Genomic DNA, 7,297 nt, shown 5'->3' on the forward strand with positions numbered 1-7,297 from the left:
CCTAGTGAAAGCCATAGAGTCGCATATCGATAAATAAATCTAGCAATAACGGCTCCACCGGTTCTATCTTATCCGATATTTTGATGTTTATCCACCCGGAATGGTCCGGGTTACGGCCGCATAACCACTGATGTGCCGTATATTGAATTTTTCGCTAGAAAATATCAATTTCTGCAATGGAATATTGTGCTGGTGTGATGTATACAGGCTTTTCAATAGTTCAGAAAAATGAATGGAGTTAACGAGAGTTTTTTTTATAACTATTTTAATTTTATAGGTATTATTATTTCTAACTCTTGGTTGTTTTTTTTATTAAATATATATAATGAAGTATTTTATGTCAAAAGATGCGTTCAATTTAATGTCACCTTTTCTGCACTTTCTTTTATTAAAATACTGGCTTTAATCTACGGCGTTACTCGCGATTTACCCCCGTTTTGGGTAGTCTATTTGGTAATCCAGATCTATAGCTGTACCAAATTTTATTCAGATAGAAAAAGGCTGCTTAAGCGCGGAAGATTAACATACATACATCCTACTAAACTAATATTATAAATGCGAAAGTTTGTAAGGATGTGTGTGTGTTTGTTGCTCTTACAGGCAAAAACTACTGAACCGATTGCAATGAAATTTGGTACGTAGACAGCTGGACAACTGGAATAACATATAGGCAACTTTTTATCCCGATATTCTTACAGAATACGGACTTACGCGGGTGAGACCGCGGGGCGCAGCTAGTACTTTCTAATTAACTTTCGCGTTAGCAGGTACTTTTGTAACCACGTAATCACAATTTGTTATAGCGTATTTCCCTGTAAAACTAGAATTATACAAAACATTCCGAGCCGAAGTTTGCGACTTTCCAACTCTTGATAAGGAATAATGCTTTGAAGGCGCACAAACTTTCCGTTTGTGGCGTTGCGAGCCCTTCATACACTTAAATAGCTTGAAAATATACAAAAAAAGAATATTTTTGTTTACTACTATAAATAAGAAAATTGGTTTATCAATTTATTCCCAGTATATTACGTTTTATACGACAAGTCATTGATATGTACAACTTAAGGCTGGATCTTTTTTTTTTTTAAAGTGGGAAAATCTTGCATTGATAGGTACCCAAGGCCTCCGGAGATAAAGCCATGGGTTATTTCGGATTCCTACCGACCAAAACCCCACTGTGTTCCGTCGAGCCACTTAAGTGAAAGGGCCACGGGAGCTGGTTAAAATTCGTCCGCGACTAAGACTTTACCTACTAGTATATACTATATACGTAATACTTATCTCTGTTCATAGCAATAAGGTATCAAACGGCGTGTTTAATGCCGTTTTATTTTAGGACACTCACACATCGATGTGAGTTTACTCCAGCGGATATGAACCGGGCTGATGCACACCCAATGGGCTAGGTAATTGTTTGATGTTTACCGCGCCCAAGCTGTGTGCTCAGGGTATGTGCCAGGTTTGAGGGGAATTTATTATGGCACCGAGTTATTAAATATTAGTCTGCTTTTGATGCGCCTCTATGTATATAATTTTAAGGACTCGAACAACCGATTTGATTGCGTATAATGGAGTGACGATGAGGACTATTGGCGTTATGGACAGTATCTAAGCCTAAGTATAAAGCTCATATGCTGCTCGCTGTACTACAGAGATAAGTACGTATGAACTGTTCAATAACTGTTTCTCTGTTTTAATTAATTTAAAATACGATATTGTTGTAATAATGAGTACTTAATATTTTTAACACACTTCACTTGTAAATTGTAATGTTAAAATTGCCTGTAATTAAAGGTACAGAAAACTATGCAAGCAATACTCAGCAAGTTATACATTTTTTTTATATGATTTGCCGGAAATTCTTTATAATTACAACTAACAACAACAGAACAGTTACTACACGGAGTTGAAAAGAAACTCTGTAGTAGCTTTTAGTTTGCTACAATGTCCATATAAAACAATAACGAGCCAGATATAATACATTTGTTTAACGAACATGTTCTAACAACGTACGAGATAAGCATTACCTTTGTCACAATTATAATACCTTTTCAAGTTGCGAGCCAATCACTCTCCGCAAGTGGGATCCCGAATTATCTGATCCGATATTGAGATGGGAAAAATAAAACTCGATCTTCTCATCTCTAGATATTTCTCCTCAGTGTTTTCATATCGTGTTTGCATTGAAAATGTTATTCTTTTTCGTTCTGGTAAGTTTTATAAAAGTACCTAGTTAAAAAGTAATTTGAATATATTAATATTCTTTCAGGATGTTTCTTACTTAAAGAAAGTGGTCCGCCCCGGCTTTGGCCGTAGTACATATGTGGCCCATAGCACCCAGTGATGATATACATATCTAAGAAAGAATTTATGCAATCGGTCCAATAGTTCCTGAGATTAGCGTGTTTAAATAAACAAACAAACTCTTCTGTTTTATATACATATTATATTAGTATTGATACAATGTTTGTTATCATATGTAAAAATTATATTATTATAATTATTTAGTTTTTTTTTTGACAGAAAACTTTCGTATTTTTGTATGTTTGTAACGCATTAACGTAAAAACCATTGGAATTCTTTCACCATCAGAAAGCCGCAACTTCTCTGAGTGCCTTTTACACGTAGTACCACGAACCACGAGCGAAGCAGGGGCGAATAGGTACTCTTTCATAAGCTAGAGGAACTTTCTCATGGAATGAAAAATTTCACCGCGGTAACTATAACCGTACCGTTCATGAGAAACCGGCGACAGACATACAGACAGACGGAGAACGAAGTCTCAGTAATTACCATTTCGGTGCGGAACCCTAATAATGAAGCCAATTAAACGACCTTCACATTTATCTATTTTTCAAACAATGTTTCCCCACAAAGCCATCTAGACCAGCTCACAACACAGATAAATTGTCTATTTATTCATAGGTGGGGTTGTTGGCACTACGATAATTGGGTCGCATGGCCTCATAAAAACGATATCGGCCGAAATATGATAATTTATACGAGGCGGGTAGTTACAGATTTGCAACTTTCGCCCCCACCGCCTTTGTGGAAACGAAACATGAATTAACATTACTTCTTTCCCCGATGCTAAAGTCGAGTGATTTCATTTGAATAAATACGTTATTTTGTTTATTAAAGTCGCGGCGACGAGGCAGGTTTCATTACGCATTACGATTATTCTAACTTCATTCATGTTGTATTCATTACCTCGCAAGTCTTGAGTTTCTTTTGTGATACACTTTCCATTGTAGTTAATTAAATGATTATAATTAACTGTCTGTACCTCGCGGTTTTATATGATGTTATATGGCCTATATATTTCCTACGTATATGGACTAATTAAACAAAAAAAATATCATAATTAGAACTAGTAGTTTTGAGATAAGCACGCTTAAACGAACCCTCATCAGACGGTACTATATAAAACTTTATAACAAAACAATAAACTTTACGTCCATTTTGTTTAGAACGCAACAGATTGAGAACCACTACAGATGAAATTCTAAAGAAAATATCTATATATGTAGGGTACATTTTCATATAACTAAATAACTTTTTTGCAAAGACTTCACTTGCCTATATACACGAATAATCCTCTAATATCTTAGCGCGATAATGTACGCGGTTTGTTTGTATATATCCGAGCTTAAAGCTCGTCGGAGCTTGAAGCTTATGCAAATAAGCTTACACGGGAGAAATTGAAAGCATTCACGGAGCTTTTTCGTAGACGTATCTCTACCCTTTTGTGACAGTGAAAGCTACTTTATCAAAATTATTCACAAATATTTCTAAGTACCGGCATGTCCGGGAATGAAAAGTTCGACGACATGTGACATCTACCAACCCGCAGTTAGCCAGCGTGGTGGATTATAGCCTAAACCTTCATAGAAGACAAAATTAAGGGTTATAATGTTTTAATATATATAATCTAAAAATATACAACACGGAAAAAAACTTTTACAAGTTTTTTTTTAAATTTAATTTTTAGTTTTATAGCATTGAAATGCTTTATAAACGAGAAATTTTGAAAGAATAGTTTTTTTTATTTAGAGTATGATTATGATTACTTATGTAATTTACACATTAAAGTTGCATAAAATGACACGGTAAAATACTCATTTCAGATTTCAACCGTCACCTGTCGTAATTAATTGTATTAAATCAATACTTAAATAAAACCTAGAAAATATACAAAGAAGTTTCCGAATGTATTAACTATATCACTTCCCTTATATAGAACTTATTTACTTGTGCTGTCGTGTTGCAGTGCCGATGTTGATTAAATGCAGATAAATTAAAGAGCTCAGAAGAATCATCTTGCCTTAGCTGTATAAAAGCCTTTTCACCACTGAGCCAGAAGACAAGGTCGAAAGGTTGTCTGGTAGAAATCGCCGGCAGGCGTTAAGACCACCTTTTGTATCGTTCTTTTATTTTTTTTCATGCATGTTTGTTGTGTATATTTTGTGAAAAAATAATTTCCCTTCACACATAACACATTCTAAAATATAATCGGACATTGATTTATTAACGTAGAAAAGAAACAGGCGTGCAATCGACCCCCGCAGCAAGGCCACCACCTGTTCGCGGCTCACGTTTCATGTCGTCGATCTTTTGCCTTGATTTGCATTATTTAGCGGGTTTCAGTCCCGTGAGCTACTCGCAACTTTGGTTAGTAGCGTGTGAGACTGTCCGTCTGTTTCTATGTGTTATTTAGATTAAAAAATGCCTACTCATATTAAATGAGCCTGCGATGCGTCTACCTGTCTGTACGTACTAAGCTGACACTAAACTGATTTGGATGAAATTTGATATAGAGACAGTTTGAAATTAAGTCGGCATACAAAAAGATAACCTAACATTGATTTTTTGGATGAATTAATTCATACAAATTAAAATCGCATTATATTAGTGAAACACAACCTAAAGGATTTTGAAAATTATTTTACCACTAGACTCTAGACTTCCGTACCTTATTACTACTTATGCATTTATATGTTAAATGGTTTTTTTTATACCACGAGCGAGCAACTGAGGCGAACCACCGCCTATTGGTAACCGATCGGCACTTTCATGAACGCGGTACCCGATTTTAAGTGCAAAAAGATTGACGACAGGAAAGAAGTACTGAGAAGGGTGAGGAAAGGGAAACGGGCCTCCAGCTCACACACTGACCGTACGAAACACAGTAGCATGCTACTATTTCACGCCGGTCTTCTTGGAGGGTGTGGTACCTTCCCCGGTGCGAATCGAGCCCACGCGTGTCAAGCGCGCTTCGACATGAATTGGGCCAGCTCCCACCAGCTAGACTCGAGTAATAAAACCGGGTTTCCATTAAGTCCCACCTTAAACATAGTGGCTGCCACCAAATTGGATTGCGATTCAATTTGACGTGTGCCTTCACAATTCGCAGTGTCAAACACAAGTGTACACCCGGCTTAGCTCTAGCCTGTACACGCAACAATAACAAAGCCAGAGCAGCATTCGTCCGGAGATAAAACGTGCAATTTCGAAACAATATTCAGCGCGGCTTGCTTTGTGCGCTTTGACATGTCGAAGCTCGATGATTTTATCAGGTTTTGAGATTAGAAATAAAAATTGATTTTAAATAAAATTTAAAAATATGCTTCACAGTCGCTAATACTGTTTAATTTAACTACAAAACGCAAAAAAATTGAAGAAAAAAACCATTTCAGTTTAAATTAAACTTACAAAACCTAAAATCATTACACATTATTGTAACTGCTCTACGGCAGACATAAACCAACACGACTACCCTCCCCCCTCTCCCCACTCCCCCAACTCCCTCTGACGTCACTCCCCTCCGAGATAGCGCTCTTCCTTTTGTCACCCCGACTTCCTGTTCTATTCTATTTGCGTACCGTTACCAACACAATCGATGAGGGTTTGTTCCACTTTGTATTTTGAGATGGGAGGTGTGTTTCAGCTATTGCAGCAACAAACATATACACTTATAATTATTGGACATCAATTGTCCCTTTAAATCTGTACACAGGTTTATGATGTATTCTTGATTTCTTGTTTTTTTGACAATTTAGTTCGGGGAAAAAATAAAAACATAAAAAATATAAATCTGTTGTAAAAATTGTATTATGAGAATAATACAATACAAGTATTACAACTACATTTAGTTAAAATATGAAACTCAAGGTCTATTTGTGTTTTATATTATGTATTACTCTTTGTAAATAATGACTGTTTGTTACTGTAATAAATAAAAAAAAAAAAACTTAAACAGCTTGTGATATACTAGTATAACGTTTGTTCGTCTGGCTAGCATAACGTACCTAACCTTACAAAGAGAATCAATAAATAAAATACAACAAACTACCAGACCTTTTTTACATAAAAACATTATACAAAAGAAAATTCCGAAACCTTCATTTATTATAAAAGCCTCGACCTTGATTTCATCATTCTGGAAGGGAACATATAACTAACTAAATTCTTAACAATAAATAATTGGTACTTACGTTTTTGCTTCTACCAAATAATTTAGTCACAAACATTTATGAGTGCTAGGCAGCATTAAATTTAATCAAGAACATTGTAACCATTAAAACTTCGACATCAATTAAGCCCAATCCAATTACACCCTAAAAACACCCTTATAGCAGTCTAAAATACAGTAAAAATTGATAAAGATCGCGTGTACATTCATTTAGACGTCGAGATACAGCTACAACGACATCGAACGGCATCGCGCGTACCGATATTTCGCACCGATATCTGGCACCGTTGCCAACGGTTAACGGTTTCATTGCGCACCGAGTTATGAAAGTTCGGTGCCAATGTGAAATAACAAATGTCAAGGGTATAGGATATATTATAATTCGATTATATACGTTCAAGTAAAATGTAGGACATTAAATTATTTGCGTCTGAATTATTTTAAGTTCTTTTATAATACTACTGCGCCCCGCGGTTTCACCCGCGTAAGTTCATATCCTGTAGGAATATCGGGATAAATAGTTGCCTATATGTTATTCCAGTTGTCCAGCTGTCTACGTACCAAATTTCATTGCAATCGGTTCTGTAGTTTTTGCGTGAAACGGCAATAAACACACACACACACACATCCTTACAAACTTTCGCATTTATAATATTAGTAGGATTCGCAACATGCTTGCAACATTCTTGCATATAATTGAAAAAAAAAACTCAATTGAAATTGTGTAATATGAAATATAGCAACATTTTTATTTATTTATTTATTTATTTATTCACACCAAATAGAACTTACTACCATTACAGGATATTATCCTAATTCGACAGA

The 7,297-nt window shown here is 35.6% G+C and overlaps 1 protein-coding gene across 1 annotated transcript in view; it reads right to left on the minus strand.

Moving 5' to 3' along the window:
* Positions 1-7,297, minus strand: part of LOC119840146 (stress-activated protein kinase JNK) — a 45,436-nt gene that overhangs the window by 23,808 nt on the left and 14,331 nt on the right. The gene's annotated exons all lie outside the window — the stretch shown is intronic.

This window comes from Zerene cesonia, chromosome 5, assembly GCF_012273895.1.
Source record: "Zerene cesonia ecotype Mississippi chromosome 5, Zerene_cesonia_1.1, whole genome shotgun sequence".
NCBI classification, from domain to species: Eukaryota; Metazoa; Arthropoda; class Insecta; order Lepidoptera; family Pieridae; genus Zerene; species Zerene cesonia.